We start from the raw sequence: 20115 nt of genomic DNA on the forward strand, positions 1-20115 counted from the left end.
TCGCTCTGGTGCTCAATGGTTTAGGCCACTGGTATGGGCCAGCAGTTTCCCCTTTTCTCCAGTTGGCCCACCCTGAACATCCACGTGGGTTGAAATTGAGAAAGCAGGGTGCCCAGGAGCCAGCGAGGGGTGGGGGGTGGGGGTGTTAACCTCGCCAGTCTGAGACGCTCCCGGCCACGCGTCCCTTCAGGCGCTGTCTCGGGTACTTCCGGAAGGCCCTCAGCCCCGAGGGGCCGCGCCGCTTGGGGGCGGGGCCTATCCCGGGCCGGGCCTGGCGCCAGAGCGAGATTGGCAGGGTTGAGAGCACACCCCCATAGTGAGGGAGGCGACACTAGGCTGGCTCCCCGGCTGAGAAAAGGTGAGACGACGCTCCGCTCGCGCGCGCGGCGCTCAGTTCAAGGCCGGGTTTCTCGAGGTAGCGGGAAGGGGCACTGGGGCCGGGGCCTTGGGGCCGTCCGCGCCCTCACGTGGGTCGAGCCGCTCTTCACCCCCCAGACCGAGCGGGACCGGAAGTGGGGTGGATTGAGCCACCGGGACGGGGCGCGGGCTTCCGTGCCACAGGGTCCGAGCTTGGAGTCGGCCACTTGGAGTCGGTCGGGGACCCTGCTTTCCACTTCCGCGGCTCGCGTGTTGCCGGACCGGGCCCCGAGGTGGGGAGCAACACGAGCAAACCCTGCCAGGCGGGAGCTCTGGGAAGTTTCCAGAGAGCCGCGGCGGTGCTGCGGATCGGATCCCAGCACAGGCATCTGAGGCTAGAGGATCGCCGCCAGTCAAGGCCAGCCTGAATGCATAGCGAGACCCTGTGCAAAAAAACACAAGAAAAAGCCCCAGCGTCGGAGGCCGGGGAGCGCTCCCCTCCCTGTGCTTGCTGATTGCAGGGCGAGCGCGGCGACGATGTGTGGGCGGACGTCCTGCCATCTGCCCAGGGACGCGCTGACCAGGGCCTGCGCCTACCGCGACCGCGGGGGCCCGGCAACGGCTCCCCGAGTGGAGGCAGCCCGAGAAGTACCGCCCCTCCTACAACCAGAGCCCGCAGAGCTGCAGCCCGGTGCTGCTGTCGCGCTTGCACCTGGAGAAGGTAACGGACACTCCCAGCGGCCCGTTGCACCCGTGGGTCAGGGTACGCCCAGCCTCGGGATGACGTGTGTCCTGGTCCCTACTTGAGGGCCACCCTGAGCCCCGCGGAAAGAAGTTTTAACCTTGTTTGCTAAGTTGAGACGACTCCGTGTTCTTCGGCCATTTTAAGTGTAGTTCCTGTAACACCCTTAATGCGTGCCCAGTTTATGAGCCTTAAATTTGATTTGTTTTAAGACAACAGCTTTCACCTCACTTATCATCGGGATCATTTAAGTATCCTAAAAGAAAATTACCCCCAGCTGTGGTAGCACACGCCTGTCCTCCCAGCACTCTGGAGGCAGAGGCAGGAAGATCACCTTGAGTTGTAGGCCAGCCTGGGCTACAGAGCAAGACCCCATCTCAAAATAAACTTTTCTTTCTGTACCCCTTTACCAGACCAGCTGAAACACCAACTGAAAATTTTAGCTGGTGTGTCAGCACACACCTGTCATTCCAGCTACTCAGGAGGCTGAGGCAGGAGTATCACTAGTTCCATGCCCACCTGGACTACATTATTGAGTTTGAGGCCGGTTTGGACTACATAGCGAGACTGAGGCGCTGCTTCAGAAAACCAAAACAAGGAGAAAAGAAAAAGACAAGCTAATTAAAAACACTTGATATTTTTTAAGCATTGAAAAATTCTGTTCTTTTTGCTCATGTTTTCAGCCTTTTTATTTTGTCTTCTACTAAAACTAGAAAGACATGTATTTGATTTGGTTATCCGAAAAATTTTTTTCCTCTTCAGATACTGGGAATTAAATTTAGGGCCTTCACACTGAGGTATATCCTCAGCCCTTTTTAAAAATTTTGACACAGGATCTCTAAAATTGCTAAGTTGGCCAGGCTGGGCTCAAGGAAACTGTCAGGTAAAAGGGCCGAAGACCAAGACCAGACCAGGCCACAACAAGCCTTTATTAAGGGAATAGATCTGCCGGGCTGTCTCTGAACAAAGGAGAGACAAAAGCAATATGGCTGGGGCAGGGAGAGTCTTTTATAGAGACTGGGGTGGGGTTTGTAGGGGCTGAGGCGGGGTTGAGTGAGGTAGTGACTAGGGAATGGAGGAGCCGGTGATGTCACTAGGTGGTAGGAGGTGAGCGAGTATTAGGTTACTGTCTAGGTGGGAACAGGGGCATGCTGGGAAGAAGGGTTTGTTCTTTGGTGGGAGCAACCATCTTGGCATGATGTCACACAGGGGAGGTGGCAAGGCACCATAGGAAGAGGGCAGCTACTATACTTAATAGCTGCTGAGGTGGTGGGAGACCTATCATTCCAGGCTTTTGTTTTATGATAGCTGGGCGAAGGTCTCTTCTTCTGGAGCTGCTTCCTGCTGACAAGGGGCGAAGATCGGGGCTAGACCTGGATCTGATGAGGCACGTGGCAAGTGGGGACCTCCTCCTTTTGCCGTACTGGCTGGTACCCTGCCATGATGGACTCTGTGACTGGCTGGTGAATGCCCTCAATCGTTTCTGCAAGAAATTTTGAAAACAGCGAACCAGGCACGGTCCAAAACAGAGAATTAAACAGATAATACTGAGGGGTCCCAAGAGTGGTAATAGCCAGGTGAGCCATGAGCTCCAGGAACCAAACGTACCCTACCATTGATTAGTACCTTGGGGGGCATATCTATCTGGCCCATTGAGTTTTAATTTTTTTCATTTGACATGTAATTTTTTATTTATTATTTACATAGGTTTTACAGAGACAGCTGGATGTTTAGGGGCTCATTTGTTATAGAAGTAAGAGACTGTTATGGAAGAGATCATAGCTCCTGATCTAAGGGCCCATGTGTCATGTCCTTGCTCTTAGAGAATGAGTGGAAAAGTGATAAACACAATTTATATAATCTTTATAATCCTTTTTTTGGGGCGGGGGGGAATATAAAAGGTGTATGTAACTGAGCAAATGTCTTTTGGAGGCCAACATACCGATGAGTGTAGTATTACTATGAACCTGACTTCTTCTTTAAATTCAAGGCCAGGACAGTTTTATTCCTGTATCTCTCAGTTTTTGGAGGCCTCCTAGATATATTTAAAAATAAAGAGAACTGATAACCTCAACAAGGACACTGGACGACTTAAGGTGATCAAGTGTAACATAAAAGGCTTGATCTTTTTAGACAAGGGTAGGTATCCAGGAAATATGAGCACAATGAGAAGAGGCATCATAAACAGAGAACAAGGATGTACATTATTTTAAAAGGAATAAATCTTGTAGCTGCTTGGTATAGAACTTATCCTGACTGTGGCTGACAAGCACGTGATTTTTTCTCAATACTCCTACTTTATGGTTTGTTTGGGTTTTTTTTGATCATTACACGATAGTTAATTAGTTATCACAGAATCAGAAAAACACTTATCTAAAAGGAGAGATCTGGAGACCAGTGGTTTCTAGGATTGGTTACCTGTAAAGAATTTTTAAAATTTTTTTTGAAAAGAATCTGTACACACTTGTAGCTAATTAATGATTTTTGCTTCTATTTAGTACCCAAAGTTTTGTCTTTTTGAAATGGCTGTGTCATGAGTGAACCAAAAGATTTTAATGGGTGGGCTATGTCTTAATTTTTCTGAAGTCTAGCTTTATTATTATGTCATTGTTTTGTGCCTCTTTTGGTTATTTTTTCTGCTGGGTGTTTAAGACCAAGTTAAAGTGAGACCTGTGTCAATCAATATGAACCTCTTGTTATCTATTAAGGTCAGTTAAGTCTCCCCAGGCCATTACTTTGGAACCATGCATAGTGACTCTCTGCTTCTCTGTCAGTGTCAGCCATCTGGATGGGTTATGTCCTTGTTTGACCAAGTTGTTTTCAGTGAAAGCAGTGGAGAGTTTTTTCTTGGTGACCCTCCTTTGGCACACAGTACATTGTCCTCTGGTGTCCAGCAATCTCCCAGTTTAGGAGGTTGAGTGACTTACCAAAGATGTAGGACCCTGTAGAGAAGGTTCCCTCATGTCCTGGAACTTTGTTGACCTTGAGGGGCCAGGGCCAAAATATTGGCTGTCCTCATAGCCCAGTTACCTTTTAGTTTTGGTCTCCAAACTTTAGTTGTTGAACACCCAGAAGAGAAGGTCAATAGCGTTAGCATTGTAACAAGAATAATGAACTTAACTATTATAGTTTTACCTGAATAATAAACAGTTTGGAATTTAAAATATAGAGAACTGTTACTGTTATCAGTCATGGTTGTTTTTTAGTAGTTGAATTCCTGTAGAATATTAACAGAAAAAAGAGCCACAAATAATATTTTAACATGACAATTATGATGACTTTACCTTTGTAACACATTTAAATGTCCATCTTGATATAAAATAGCCATCATTAAATGTACTCATTTTTTTTAAAACACCAAAAGTTTTTACCTAAATTATCTTTAAAAAAAAAAAAATAATAATCTTTTGATAGGATACCATCTAAAGAAAATAGTCCATATATGTATCTGTTATCGTAAATAGCTAGAGTGTATGAAAAGGCAAATACCTGAATCAAAAAGAGGTTATTATCATAAACAAATATTAGAAAACCTGTACAGTCAGAAAGTATAAATACTTTAGTACACTAGAAAAAATAAAACCTTGTTATTGTTGTTTTTTACAGGATATGTAGTCCTTTGAAAATGACCAGTGTAAGCACACCATAATAACATATTTAGAATTTATCCCTTTGATGACAATTGATATAAACAGTATAATAATATATTTAAATAATATTTATTCCTGTAAGTCTTTTATAAGGCTATGAAAACTATCGGGTCAGTCTCTTGTAAGATGAAAACTGTTGAGGTCCCCCTAGTGAACAAAGACTGGAAAATATTTCCATGCGGCCGCTCCTTTGTTCACCAAGGGGAGCATGCCTTGAACTTAATAACCTTTATCTATAAATAAAACAGCTGTAGGATTGGACAAAAACAAAGATATAAGACAATTTCTAAAACTAGAGTGCACTCAAATATATTTAGCCCAATGGAATTATAATCTCTTTATAATTTTAGGTTTATAATTATAAATAAGACTATTTAAAACTTTTTGTAAGTCAACAGAGATCTCTTGTAGAATTAAAATCAGAAGGAATGAAACCTATTCCTGTAAACCTTTTATAATAAACTTGAAACCAACAAGTAAACATATATATTTCCTTTATAAATCACTTTCGCACACCTTCTTGATGTACTTAGGCCTTTTGGTCTTGTCCTGCTAATAAGACAAACATATAAAATCCTTTTATATCAAAAATATATCTTTTACTTATAGCTTTTTAAATATTTTGTCTCCGACTCACTATAAACATTTTATACTTTTGTCCATCATTATCTCATCCCTAGTGGTCTTTGTTAAGTAAATAAAGTTCTAATTCCTGTTTAATGGTTAGACACAGGTGGTTTTTGTCACTGATTACAGCCCTAAACACATGACAGTTAAGGCACACATATCACAAGTTTGTTCAAGGATTTTCACTTCATTCTTTAGTTAGGATGTTATCTATAGTGGAGCTACAAATCAAAGAAGCTATATAACCTTCACTTTGAACAGCAGAAGCAATGGGCTAAGGCAAGTTTTTAAAGGGATACACTACCTAGTTTGTTTCCACAACTACTTTAATAGCTAATCTATTAAACTTTAAAACTTTTTCTTATCAACAGAGTTATAAAGTGGGGGAGGTATGAGCGGTGAGTGATCGGCTCAGGCTAGGAGTACTTGAGGAGAACAGGTTTGACAGAGGGAGGGTTAAGAGCATAGGTAGAAAAGGCTTGTGTGTAGGGGATTTCTGACCATTTGCCATTGCGTTGACCGAAGTTGTGTAAATCACACAGCATGTTAAAATTGAAAGTGCCATTTTTGGGGCGTGGAAACCCCTTATCTAATTTATACTGAGGCCAAACCTGATTACAATAGAAAACAAATCTTTTTGTCTTAAAGTCTGGTCCCAACAATCCGAGGGGTTTGAGTTGTGCCAGAAGGCAGCCCAGAGGCGTTGAGGGGTGGGGTTTGGATTGTTGGGCCCCCTGATTAGAGCGGGTGAGGAGGAGGCAGCCCCTGGGGAGAAAGACAAAGGGGAGAAGCGTCCTTGTCTCCTTTGACAATCTCCGAGTGAGTCTCCCAGAGGGAGAGAACGAGAGGAGGCGGGCCGATGGGACGTCTCCCAGGGGCACGGTCCTGGGCCCAGAGGCCGTGGGGGTTTCTCTGACCAAGCGCTTGGATTTCTGAGAAGTCCCCGGAGGGAGAGAGAACGAGACAGAGAACCCGACGAGAGGGAGGCTGAACTCCCTACTCACCCAGACATTGGTGACCGGTGTGGATGTGTAGCGTCAGCAATGGCAAAGGTAGAAAGCCCCGGAGGGTCCTGGCAACGGCAGATAGGTCCGTTGGAGATGGCCAAAAGGTCAATCAACCCCGTCCTGCGGGGGATCGTCCATTAATGGACCATCTACCATCCGAGTCACGGCACCAGAAATGTCAGGTAAAAGGGCCGAAGACCAAGACCAGACCAGGCCACAACAAGCCTTTATTAGGGGAATAAATCTGCTGGGCTGTCTCTGAACAAAGGAGAGACAAAAGCAATATGGCTGGGGCAGGGAGAGTCTTTTATAGAGACTGGGGTGGGGTTTGTAGGGGCTGAGGCGGGGTTGAGTGAGGTAGTGACTAGGGAATGGAGGAGCCGGTGATGTCACTAGGTGGTAGGAGGTGAGCGAGTATTAGGTTACTGTCTAGGTGGGAACAGGGGCATGCTGGGAAGAAGGGTTTGTTCTTTGGTGGGAGCAACCATCTTGGCATGATGTCACACAGGGGAGGTGGCAAGGCACCATAGGAAGAGGGCAGCTACTATACTTAATAGCTGCTGAGGTGGTGGGAGACCTATCAGAAACTATCCTGCCTCAGCATCCCAGAATGCTGGTAACATAGGTGTGCACCACCATACCTGGCTTGGTTTATCTGAAATTTAATTGTATTTATTGTGTTTACAGTATTTATCCTTGTAGTGTTGGAGTGTCTATTAATTTATAATAAAGTTTAAGTTCTTTTTCTTTTCTCCTATTCCAGAAAGCAAAAGTTTCTCTATGTCTTAAATATTTTAAATGCTTTTGATAATGTTTTTCAAAGTCATGATTGGGCTGGGCATGGTGATGCACGCCTGTAATTCCAGCTCCTGGGAAGGCTGAGGCAGGAGGTCTCTCAAGACCCAGTTTGGCAACTTGGCAAGACCTTGTCCCAAAAAATAAAAAGGGCTTAGGATGTAGTTCAGTGTGGAAGCCCTGGGTTCAATCCCCAGTACGCAAAAATAAATGATTTTTTAAAAATTTTGTTAAAAGATTGCTGTTGTTTCTTAATTTAATAACTATTTGATATTTTATTTTTCTCAAACTTGTAAATTTTAAGACAAAATTAGAAGCATTTTAGCAACTCATCCAAATTCTTAATGGCCAGCATTTGTGTATGGGTTGCAGCATTTGCATTTGAAACCACTGATTTGCAAATTACTTCCTCTTTCATTTATCTGTCCCATTGCTGCCCACTGTTCCCCTCGGGAGTCCTTTGGGGGAGGAAAGATGACTAATATTGAGAAGTATTTTCAGTATTTTGGCTTCTCACACATTGTATTTGTTGCCCTCACGATTGGGTTTGGTTTAAATCGTCCAGGGAGCGCACTGAAGTCAGAGGTGACAACAGAACCAGTGAGGACCAGGTTTCTCAGCCTTGACAGGCACTGTTGACCTTTTGGGGCCTGATAATTGTTAGATGTGGGGTGCTGTGCTGTACATTGTAGAATATTTAGCAGCCCCCCTGGCCTCTACTCCTTGGGTACTAGCAGTACCTCCAAGTCGTAATCAGAAGTGTTCCCTGGCATTGCCTGAAGTCTGTGTGATGGGAGGGGTGTGTCAGAGTTACCTGGTTTGGATGAGGTCAGAAGAGGGGCCCTCAGAATAGAGAGGGGAACCTCAACTTACCCTGAGGAGTGGGTTCTTGGGGTTTTGTTTTTGTTGTGGTTTGAGTCAAAGTCTCACTATGTAAGCCAGGATGGCCCAGAGGTCATGGCAATCCTTCTGCCTCAGCCTCTTCCAGTGCAAGGATCACAGGCATTGGCCAACACACCTGCCTCAACCCTTCATGTAATTTTATCTCTTATTTTCTTTTATGCTGCTGGCAGGGCCCCTTCGGCTTGGCAGGCATATTTGACTTTGGAAGGGAGAGGATTTAGTAAATCTTTGTTTTCACCCATTTCTCAAATATACAGGCAGTGTTTATAGTTCTTCAATTCCATATTTGCATATTCACCTACTCTAAAATGTATTTGTAGCTCCAAATCTATACTAATGATGTTTTCACAGTCATGGGTAGACACAGAGCAGGGAGAAATTTGAGTAGCCTGATTATATTCACATTTCCAGGTGAATAGAGCCAGCTCTTTTTCCACTCTTTTTTTTTTTTGGTAATTTTTATTTATTTAATTTTTTTGGTACCGGGGATCACATTCGGGTCCTTGCTGTTTCGGGACAGGCAGCAGAACCACTGAGCTAAATCCCCAGCCCTAAATTTCACAGGTTGGTTGGTTTATTTATTTATTTATTTGGTGCCGGGGATGGAACTTGGGTCCTTGCACTTGCACAGCAGGCAGTGAAACCACTGAGCTAAATCCCTGGCCCTGTTTCCACTCTTAACACTGCAAACAAGTGGTGTCTCTTTTGTGGTCAATCTAGTGCTATGTTTATTACATTTCTGTGCTTTTTGTTTGTGATTTCACTGTTTGAAAAGACTCCCAAGCCTATCTAGTGGTGGATGCCTGTTAATCCCAGCACTCTGTGAGACTGAGGCAAGAGGATCACAACTTTAGCCTGGCCTGGGAAATTTAGCAACTTAGTAAGACCCTGTCTCAAAATAAATAAGAATGGTGGCCGGGGATTTAGCGCAGTGGTTTCGCCACCTGCTGCGCAAGCGCAAGGACCTGAGTTCAATCCCCAGTACAAAAAAAAAAGAATGGACTGGATATTTAATTCAAGGCAAAGGTCCTGTGTTAAATCCCTAGTACCAGTGGGAAAGGGACCCCCCAAGTATAGTGCTAAAGTGCTGGCTATTGTCCTTAGCCACGAGGGACCTGGAAGATGCCTTGAGAGGGAGAATATTAACTAGGCGAGCTTCTTTCAGGCCTGAGGTATCTGGTCTTGTTAAATGTAAAGTAAATGAATCAGTGATACAGATCAAAGAAGGTGTCTTTAAGCCAAGCAAACAAAAAACAAGTTATGTATTGACTAGTTCTTTGTTTGGTTTTTGGTGTTAATAGTTTTTGTTTTATTTTGAGTTTGTTTTTGAGACAAGGCCTCACTCTTCCAGATTATCCTGGAATTTACCATCCTCTTGCCTCAGCTTCCTGATTCAGATTACAAGTGTGCACCCTCATCCCTGGTAATCTCTTCATTCAGACAAACTGGGCAGAGTAAACCTCCTTGTCCAGTGGGAAAGGTATGAACGATCCTGGGGGTCAGCTTGTAAGTAGACCCTCCTAAAAGTAGCATCCTCTGGCCTGCTATTAACTCTTCTACACAAAGCTATGAGTGCTTTATTCAGTGCTGGGATGGAACCCAGTACTCTGAACATCTAGGTAAGCATGCCACCGCTGAAGTACATTCTTATATTCCCTTTTTAAAAATTTTGAGACAAGGTCTTGCCAAGTTGCCCACGATGGCCTCAAACTTGCTATCTTCTTGCCTCAGCCTCCCACTAGCCAGGATTGCAGGCCTGTGTCACATACATGGGTGTTGAAAGCTGAGGCCACATGAAGTCTGTCTGTCCCAAAAGCACGGATTAAAAGTGTACAGGAACTTCAACTCTTTGTGTTCCCTCCCTGTCCAGGAGAATGTCCTAACATCCCAGTACACAGGATTGCTAAAGAATTCAAGTCATCTGTATCATGTAAACCATTACAATTGTTTTTCTTTTCTTGTTTTTTTTTTTTTGGTACTGGGGATCAAACTTGGGACCTTGTGCTTTCAAAGCAAACGCCGGAACCACTGAGCTAAATTCCGAGTCCTACAATTGTTTTTAAGTAGACTTCTTTTGAAAAATTGTGTGCAGTTTGTCTTTTCATACTAATAGTAATGTGATGCATGTGTCTGTTTGGTTTTTCAGACTTCATTGTATCTCACTGGTCAATCTTAACCTTTTTCTGTGACAGGATGCAGACTCATCAGAGCGGATCATTGCTCCTATGCGATGAGGCCTGGTCCCCTCTTGGTTCAAAGAAGGTGACCCTTCCAAGCTGCAGTTCAACACCATCAACTATCGCAGTGATACCATCCTGGAGAAACGGTCATTCAAGGTAGGTTGCTGGTCTAGGGAGAAGGCACATGCTCTGGTTGTTTTTTTGGTACCAGGTATCAAACTCAGGCAGGACCTTGCACTTGTGAGGCAGGCACAGCACCACTGAGCTAAATCCTCGATCCTTGTTTCATTTTGGTTTTTGCAGTACTGAGGATTGAATGCAAGGCCTTCACTGAGCTATATCTCCATCCTTTTATAATTTTTAATTTGAGACAGGGTCTTGCTAAGTTGCCCAGGCTGGGGTCTAACTTGTAATTCTCCTGCTTCAGCCTCCCAGAGTGGTGGGATTATAGGGATTACAGGCATGCATCACTACTACCAGTGCTAACATAGTGATTTAACTCAAAATGGTTCTCTCATGTTGTATGGATATACTTGTAAGCAGATGATAGCTGGGGATGGATGTCCATATGCCATCTAGGCTGGGAGGGTTAGGGCTAGAATAACTGGAAGCCTTTCCCATGCCTAGCTCGAGGGTATGGGGTCAGCAGGCTCTGACACGGCAGCTCACGCATAGAGCTCATGACCCAAGAAGGCAGGATGGGTGCTGTGGACCCTCCCAGGGCAGGGTGGGAGGGAACATTGTGGGGTATGGATACTGGGAAGTGTGCATGGTTAACTGGGGGCCAACACTGGACACCAGCTACCAAATGTACCTGCTTATTAGAAAAGAGCCACTTGCTTTTATGTACTTTATATCTTTTCAATATCTGTGTAATTGAATGGTGACTGTACACACAAGAAAGCCAGGTTCAGTGGCTCAGACCTACAATACCAGCTGCTTGGGAGGCTGAGGCAAGAGGATTACCAAGTTTGAGCCCAGCCTGGGCAACTTTGCAAGACCCTGTCTCAGAATAAAAAGGACTAGAGGATAGTTCAGTGGTAGAGCACCTGCCTAGCATGTGTTAGGCCTAGGTTGCATCCTCACTACTGCAAAGAAAACAAAAAAAGTGAGATACAGAGAACTCTCTGTAAGTAACTCCTGGGTCACACCATGACTGAGATTTTTAACTCAGTTACCTTAATGCCATCGCTGAAACACGAATGTGTCACTAAGGCCATACCTTGCCTCACTTTTCTTTCAGGTGCCTCTAGGAAAGGGGAGACGCTGTGTTATCTTAGCAGATGGATTCTATGAGTGGCAGCGATGTCACAGAACAAACCAGAGACAGGCGTACTTCATCTATTTCCCCCAGATCAAGATGGAACAGGTGTCTGGAGCTGAGCACACAGTATACCTGTGGGAAGGACAGGGGGCCAAATCATGCTGTGTACCACATGACGATGTTTCCATCAGTGATGCACCGTGTATATTACAGTTCTGTGCCATGTAGCCTGGTGTGTAGCAGGCTCTACTGTCTATACCCTGTTGTGCTCACACAGTGCTGAAATCACCTAGGATACATTTCCCAGAAGGGCCCAGCAGTGATGCTTGCAGTGATCCAAAGTAGGACATTTTTTTCTTCCCTCATAGAGGTGGTTTTGTTTTTGTTTGGGGTGGGGGGGTTTTTGTTTTGTTTTGTTTTGTTTTGGTACCAGGGATCCAACTCGGGTCCTTGCGCTTGCACAGCAGGTGGTGAAACCACTGAGCTAAATCCCTGGCCCATTGTTTTTATTTTTTTGAGACAGGGTCTCACTATGTAGTTCAGGCTGGCCTTGAACTCACTGTAGCGAAGGCTGGTGTGGAACTCATGGTGATCCTCTTGCTTCAGCCTCCCCAGTACTGCAATAACAGGTGTGTGGCACCACACCCTGTATGTTTTTTTTTTTTTTCAGGCAACAGCTTCACTGAGATAGGGTGTGTTGTTTTAAGTTTAAACCATTTATTATAGCAAAAGACACATTGCCATGAACTCCCCTCAAAATACTTCCCCTTACACTTCCTAAAGCAGTTTTCAAAGTCCTCTTTTTTGAATGTCTAGTCACATTGCTGTGACAGCCTTAATAACCTGAATCAATTCAAATCATTTACCTTTCAGGATCATTTTGACTTTGGGGAAGAGCTAGAAATTTCATGGTGCCAGATCCAGTGGATAAGGTGGATGAGGACTCTGTCATGTTTTTACAAATATGCCTTTTCATTGGATGGCACTGGGCAGCAGCATTGACTGTATTTTTGATCATCCCAAAAGCTAATGGTCAACCTACTATGTAGCCCACCATAGCCTCAAACTTGTGAATCTCCTGCCTCAGGCTTCTCAGGCCTGGTATTACAAGTGTGCACTGTGCCCGGCTAACACTTGAAATAAATAAATCAATCTATCTTCCTTCCTTCCTTCCTTCCTTCCCTCCTTCCCTCCTTCCCTCCTTCCCTCCTTCCCTCCCTCCCTCCCTCCTTCCCTCCTTCCTTCCCTCCTTCCTTCCCTCCCCTGGGATCAAACTCAGGACCTTGTACTTGCAAGGCAGCGGCACCACTGAGCTAAATCCCTGGCCGGCCTGCCTTCCTTTCTTTCTTTCTTTCTTTCTTTCTTTCTTTCTTTCTTTCTTTCTTTCTTTCTTTCTTTCTTTCTTCCTTCCTTCCTTCCTTCCTTCCTTCCTTCCTTTCCTTCCTTTCCTTCCTTTCCTTCCTTTCCTTCCTTTCCTTCCTTTCTTCCCTCCCCTCCCCTCCCCTCCCCTCCCCTCCCCTCCCCTCCCTTCCCCTCCCCTCCCTTCTCTTCCCTTCCTTCATTCCAGCACTGAAAACTGAACTCTCAGGACCTTTGCACACGTAGCATTCCCATCCCACCACACACATTCACACACGCGCACGTGCGCGCGCGCGCACACACACACGTACATCTTGCTAAATTACCCAAGCTAGGCTCAAACGTGGATCCTCCAGGCTTCCAGAATGCTGGGATTACAGGCGTGTGCCAGCAAACCCGGTTGTTATTTTGGTTATGGTTTTGGGGATTTTTTTCTTTTTCTTTTTATAAGAGTTGAGGACCAAACTCGCAGCCTGGCACTTGGTGCACCACTCTCCGCAATTCTAATTACATAAGTGCTAAGTGGTTTGATATTGCCCTGCAGTTCTCAGATCTCTCTTCTGTATTTTCTTCCTGGGGTTCAGTCTGGGTAGTTTTCATTGACCTTAGTTCAGTGTTTTTTGTTTTGTTTTGTCTTGTTCTATTTTAGTAGTAGAAATTGAATGTAGGACCTTTGTAATGAGCTACATCTCTGGCCCTTTTTTTTTTTTTTTTTTTTTTTTTGGTACCAGGGATCAAACTCGGGTTCTTGCATTTGCAGGCCAGGCAGTGGAACCACTGAGCTAAATCCCCGGCCCTATTTTTTATTTTTGAGACAAGGTCTTTTACCTAGAGTGGCCTCGAACTTCCAATCCTCCTGCCTTAGCCTCCCAGCATGCTGGGATTACAAGCATGTGCTACCACACCCAGCTTTGATAGCATTTGATTGTTGTCAGACATAACATGTAAGACAGAAACTGAGATAAATAATACTTACTTCTGGGAATTCGTCTATGAGTTCAGTCTCACTGAGTGGGCCTGACTTGGGCTTTGGCTGAAATCGTGCTTCCGCTTCTTTGGTGGTGTGCTTTGTCAAAGGTGACTGCAAAAGGCTGTTGCCATAGTCCTGCTGCAGCTGTGGACCCCCTGGGAGCCTGGCCTTGGAAAGGTCTCCTCCACTCTCACTCTGCCCACATGTCACTTGGTGCTTGCTGAGCTGCAGATGACAGTGGTTCTTTGTCATGGTTCGATCCTAGGCAGACCTGGGTTGCAGGCCATCAGTCTCTGGCTTTCTCGGTCCCTTTGCTCCTTTCCCTGAGTAAGTCTTGCCTTCTCCCCGGATACCCGGGTCACCACTGTGCTGGGCAGCATGTTCCTCAGTACATCCTCCTACAGAGGAGCCCCACTCTTTGGCCTCCCTCTGGCACATTGGGGAGCCTGTGGCAGTGGCCTACAAGTGTCCGTGCTCTGCTTGCTTTCCTCTCTTTCCTCTCTTTCCTTTCTTTCCTTATGCTTTTTTTTTGGTACTGGGGATCGAACTCGGGACCTTGTGCTTGAGAGGCAGGCGCCTGAACCACTGAGCTAAATCCCCGGCCCTTTCCTTTCTTTTCTTTCTTTACCGAGGATCGAACTCAAGACCTTGCACTTGCCAGGCAGGTGTAGTGCCACTAAGCTATATCCCTGGCCCTCTGTGCTCTGTTCTTAAAAGTGGACATAATTACCTCTGAATCTTTCTGCTGTGTGAAGGCCCCATCTTCTGCCTTTTGCCACTGTCAGCTGGCATCTTGTGTTCCAGCTCCCCTCCAGGGCCCCATCTTTCCTTACCGTTTAGGCTTACTTGTTGCCCAGCAACCTCAGCTCTCTGATAAGTTTGAGAAAACCGATGATTCTGTAAATTCTATAGCTTTTTTCCTTATCATTAAGATGAGAGGGACACTCTTCACAGCTTTCTGTATTGTAAGTCTTAAACAGAATCTTGCCTAATAAGTAGGAGTTGCGTGATGAGAGGGAAGGGTGTAGGGACATTTGGGCAGAGGGCGCCAGGTCTCGTAGGTCCTTGGGTTATGGCAGCTGGACAGTACAGATTAACATCGTGGGACTCAGTGACGCACACTCACCTGGTGTGAACAAACACCCAGCCAAACGTGCGTGCCAGCTGCAGTGGCCTGCGTGCTGAGCAGAGGGAGTTTTATGCCACCAAGCCTCTTTTCCTCCCTGGCAGTGGGTTGGGGGATTAATGGTGATGGGCAGAGTCAGCACACTATCGAGTGTGGAGCAGTGCCCAGGATGTGCATAGACATCACCTGCCCACTTCGCTTGCAGCCAGGCAGCAGTGAGGCTGCAGGCAGTGCTGAGGATTGGGAGAGCGTCTGGGACAACTGGAGGCCGCTGACAATGGCAGGGATCTTTGACTGCTGGGAGCCGCCCGAAGGAGGAGACCTGCTGTATTCCTACACCATCATCACCGTGGATTCCTGCAAAAGCTTGCATGATGTCCACCACAGGCAAGCTTTTCTGTCTCCAGTGCTGGGGATTGAACCTGGAAGTGCTGAGTCACAACCCCAGCCAGTGTTTCCTCACTTTACTTTGAGACAAGTTCTTGGTAAGTTGCCCATACTGGCTTCAAGTTCATAATCCTCCTGCTTCAGCCTCCCAGGTGGCTTAGCATTATAGGTGTGCATCACCATGCTTGGCTAAAGTCACACTTAGTGTCCCTGGATCCAAAAAGATGCAGATGAGAGTCTGTCCTCTGTGCTCTTAGACAGGTAGCTTTAAAGAAACTAGCCAGAGGTGGTGACGCACACCTATGATCCCAGCACTCCAGAGGCTGAGGAAGGAGGATCATTACAAGTTCAAGGCCAACCTGAGCTGCATAGCAAGACCCTGTCTCAAAGAAGAAAAGAAACTAAGCTGTTTTACAAATAGTTAGAATCAGTTTGGTGATTATATGATACATGACATGCATTTTTAAAAGTCACACTGCAGATTAGCTCAGTGGTGCCTCACCTGCCTTGCAAGCCCTGAGTTCAATCCCCATTACCCCCCAAAAAAAATCACTACAAAATTGTGGAATAAAAATCACATAAAATCTATCAGGATTTCAAAGATTTTAAAATAATTTTAGGGCCTGGAATTGTGACTCAGTCATAGAGCACATGTTTAGTATTCATGAAGTTCTGGGTTCAAAAAATTTATATATACCCAGGCGTGGTGGCACGTATCTGTCATCCCAGCACTTGCAAGGTTGAGGCAAGAGGATTGCTACGAGTTCAAAGCCAGCCTGGGCTACACTGAGACCCTGTCTCAAAAAATAAAACAAGAGTTGAACATTTGATCCAGTTACTAGCTTCCTCCATTTAATTTCTACATCATGACTGGAAATGTTTTTATTTATTTTGTATGTGTAGTGCTGGGATCCAACCACTTGGGTGCTTTTTTTTCTCTCTGTCCTGGATATACTGAGCGTAGCTCAGGCCTGGCACATGCTAGGCGGGCACTTTGGCACTGCAGTGGGTCTTGGCTCCAGCCCTGGAAATTCCTGTGGGCTGTTTCTGTCTGTGCTGCAGCTTCTCCTGACAGCAGAAAGCACTGTCCCACAACTACTTGCACTAAAAGAAGCCAATTCTGTAGTGTTTAAGGTCTTTATATAAAATAGTGCTTTCTCTTTGTAAGAAAACGGTTTTAGCTTTTTTTTTTTTTAAAGAATCTTTCCATTGCTTCTGCTCCTTCAGGCCTGGTCACCTCAGCTTCTCAGGGCTTCTTGAAGCAGCTCCAGCCATGGATGTTTCTTTTATTTTTGCAGTGTTATCACTGCTATGGATTCCTTTATATCTGTTGCTCGGGAGATAATCACATGATCTAGGTTTTCTTTCAAGATGCTTTATTATTTCAAGCTTCTCTGTGTTTAAAATGTTTCCATTTGAACATACACCAGGAAGTTCCCAGGTGCTAAGGGGTAGCACTCAGCCTGGGACCTTCCTGGCGTGCAAGTGCAGGCAGCCTGGTTCTGAGGCCGTGTGTGTCTCTCAAGTCCCGCCCAGGCTCTCAGCTGGGGCCCTTCCTATGCCACGGTTCACATGCGTGAAATGGAGCAGAAGCACATGCGGAATTTGCATTTTGCTCTGCCTGCTCCCCAACACATCAGTCACATTGAACAGATTTGCAGTTTAAAAGCAAGCACTGGCAGAACAGACTGTACCTGTGTGATTCCTTTACGGTTGCCGCCAGCTCTGAGCACACGCCTACGTGAGGTTTTGCTGTTCTCTTGCAAAGAATGTAAGGCTGCACCTACTAGGATCACCTGCTTAGCCTGGTCCTGAGCTATATCTGTGAAACTACACTGTCCTGTGGTGTAGTTGTTTTGTTTATTCTCCACCTGCCACCTTTTTAAAAAAAATTTTGAACCAGAGCCTCTAGCTTCCCAGGCTGGGCTTTAATTTGTGGTCCTCCTGCCTCAGCCTTCCAGAATGCTATAACATCATTTCATATGTTAAGAAAGGTAAAGCACTGTTGGCTGGGTGTGGTGGCCCACAGCTATAAGCCCAGCACTTGGGAGGCCAGCCTAAACTACATACCAAGACCCTGTCTCAAAACAAAAAAGTACTGCTAGTTATTGCCAAGTAATGTATAATAAAATGCGAAGATGCTATTTATCATAAAATGCATCCAAAGGGTTTCCTTTCCTTAGAGACTGGGTCTTGGCCTGTGCCCAAGCTGGCCTTGAACTCCTCAGCTCAGACAATCCTGCCTCAGCCTCCCAAGTGCCCAGCTAGCCCTTTCTTACTGTATACTTTCACAGGTGGTGAGGCTGGAAGCAATTGTTGATAGACAGTTTTCCGGGATCTGTTGTCCATTCTAGGCTGGGGACTGTAGAAAGCCCACTCATTTGTTAGCATGGGTGCTGGTGTGGCTCTGCTCACTGTGTCTCTGAAGCACAGAGGAGACACAGTCCCGGGCGCTGCCCTTGCGGCGACTGCTGTCAGCTGGCTCAAGTCTGTGTGTCTGCCTCCCCTCACTGTACCGACATCCCATCCCGCAGGATGCCTGCCATTCTGGACGGTGAGGAGGCCGTGTCCAGGTGGCTGGACTTCGGGGACGTCCCCATGCAGGAGGCGCTGAAACTGATCCGCCCCACAGAGAACATCACCTTCCACCCCGTCTCCCCTGTCGTCAACAACTCGAGGAACAACACCCCTGAGTGTCTGACTCCCCTCCACTTGGTGGTCAGAAAGGTAGGGGCCCGTCATGTCTCCCAGGCTATGGCCTTTCCTAGTCATGGCTTTAACCCCTAGAAGCTCTCACTCTCCCTGGTCATCTCCAAAAGAGTTCACTTCCCTATAACCCCAACACTCTGGAGGCTGAGGCAGGAGGATCCCTGCGAGTGCAAGGCCACCGTGGACTATGTAGCAAGGCCCTGCCTCAGAAAGTCCCCACAGTCACAAAAAGAAGTTGCTTTGGAACTGGGTACAGGGCTATACACCTGCAATCGCAGCTACCCGAGAGGCTGAGGCAGGAGGCTCACAAGTTCAAGCCCTGCCTGGGCAATTCAGTGACTGAGAGCCCTATCTCAAAATTTTAAAAGGACAGAGTTCAGTTCCCAGTACTGCCCCCCCCAAAAAAAGAAAAAGGAAGAAGGGAAACAAAAGGAGGCATTCTTGTGAACCTGATAAATGAGGTTCTCTTGAGGGTAACTGAAGAAGAAATAAAAGCCCTCGGCCCACTGGCTTCTGCTGTCTCTTCCATACCTGCTTCTGCGGCCACAAGGTGGAAAAGCCCCTGTCCACCTCCTCAGAAGCACCTGTGCCATCTCAGACTTCATAGGACCCAGGCTGTAGGGAGGGAAGGTGGCAGGGTGGAAGGCCCGCAGTGGGGAGGGACTTCTACGCTTAACATCAGCCCCATAGAGCTGGGTGTGGTGGCACAGGCCTGTCATCCTAGCCATCAGGCTGAGGCAGGAGGATCCCCAGTTTGAGGCCAGCCTGGACTACACAGTGAGACCCTATCTCAAAAAGCAAATAAAAAAGCAGACCCCAGTGACATTAAGGGGGACGGAGCCGAGCTGTGTAGAGAGACCTGCGGAGCTCATGCTCAGAGCGGTGGTGCGACGGAGACCACAAGGGCTGCTGCCCTGTCCCGTTTCTCTTACAGTTGCTTTCCCCTTACTCATGATCACAGTCATCTTTTTTCTTTTGTCTCAGTTCTCTGCAAACTCCTGCCACCCTGACACTTTTTCCTCTAAAAATAGACCTGTGTTCATTTTGCATCAGACACTGCCCAGTTTCTGCATGGACCTTACCCTGCGAGGGCACGTTGTGCTAATTCAGAACCTTTGTGCTCAGGGCTGAATCATTTCTCCATTCTCTTCTGTGCTTGGAGCGGCCTCCAGTGCCTTTGCCCCTTCTGGCTCCTGGCTGAGTCAGCCCCTCCCAGAAGCTGGAGCTGGGTGCTGTGAACTTTTCTCTCTTAGGAACCCAAGGTTAGTGGCAGCAGCCAGAAGATGATGCAGTGGCTGGCCACAAAGTCACCCAAAAAGGAAGACCAAGAGACACCCCTAAAGGATGAGACCAACACACCCCAGTGGTCCAGCCAGTTCCTGCAGAAGAGCCCGCTGCCCGCCAAGAGAGGTGGTGCGGGCCTACTGGTTCGATGGCTGAAGCAGGAGGAGGAGGAGGAGGTGCCCGCGGCCAAGCGGCCTCACAGTCAGTAGCCGGCCCGGCCCTGGACACTTTAGGGGTGTGTTCGCGTGGGAGGTGGCAGCACTGGCTAGATGACAGTTGCAGCTCACCAGGAAAGCAGCCACTTTGGCCTTGAGCAGCAGCTGTGGGCATCGGGAAGAGGGGCTGCCTGCTGCCCGTGTCTGAGGGGCCGGAGCCCTCAGCCTACCCTGCTGCTCCCACAGGGCTGTTACCTGCACAGCCGAGGGAGCAAGCCCAGCATGTGGGCTTGGCTTGACTTTGGTTTCCCTTGAAGTGTAAAAATTATTTTTCAGAAATGTCAAGACAATCACGTAAAAAAGGGAAAATGTTATCCTCCACTTGTCCTAGAAATAAGGAAGGCATAAAATTGCTTTTTTAATTATGGAAGTTGGAAGCTTAGCATCAGCATCCAAAGTAAACAACAACAGACATTTACCATGCAGTTTGGATTAGTTTGATTGGGGTTTCCCAGAGGGGTTAAGACTATTTCTTCTGTCAGTTCCCATCACCAAAACAATAAAAAGCAGCAAAAAGTAAACCAAGCGGTGGCTGAGACA

At 46.6% G+C, this 20115-nt stretch overlaps 1 pseudogene across 1 annotated transcript; it reads left to right on the forward strand.

Annotated features, from left to right (window-relative positions):
• The first annotated feature begins 149 nt into the window (after positions 1 to 149).
• LOC147822440 (abasic site processing protein HMCES-like) lies at positions 150 to 19925 on the forward strand (annotated as a pseudogene). The gene is made up of 7 exons (XR_015445656.1): positions 150 to 358; positions 879 to 1078; positions 10274 to 10417; positions 11505 to 11630; positions 15186 to 15367; positions 17902 to 18094; positions 19330 to 19925. The product of XR_015445656.1 is annotated as an abasic site processing protein HMCES-like (transcript).
• Positions 19926 to 20115: the final 190 nt, after the last annotated feature.

This window comes from Heterocephalus glaber, unplaced genomic scaffold (genome assembly GCF_053883595.1).
Source record: "Heterocephalus glaber isolate CG9 unplaced genomic scaffold, H.glaber_assembly_v1.0 deba00001614, whole genome shotgun sequence".
NCBI lineage: Eukaryota > Metazoa > Chordata > Mammalia > Rodentia > Bathyergidae > Heterocephalus > Heterocephalus glaber.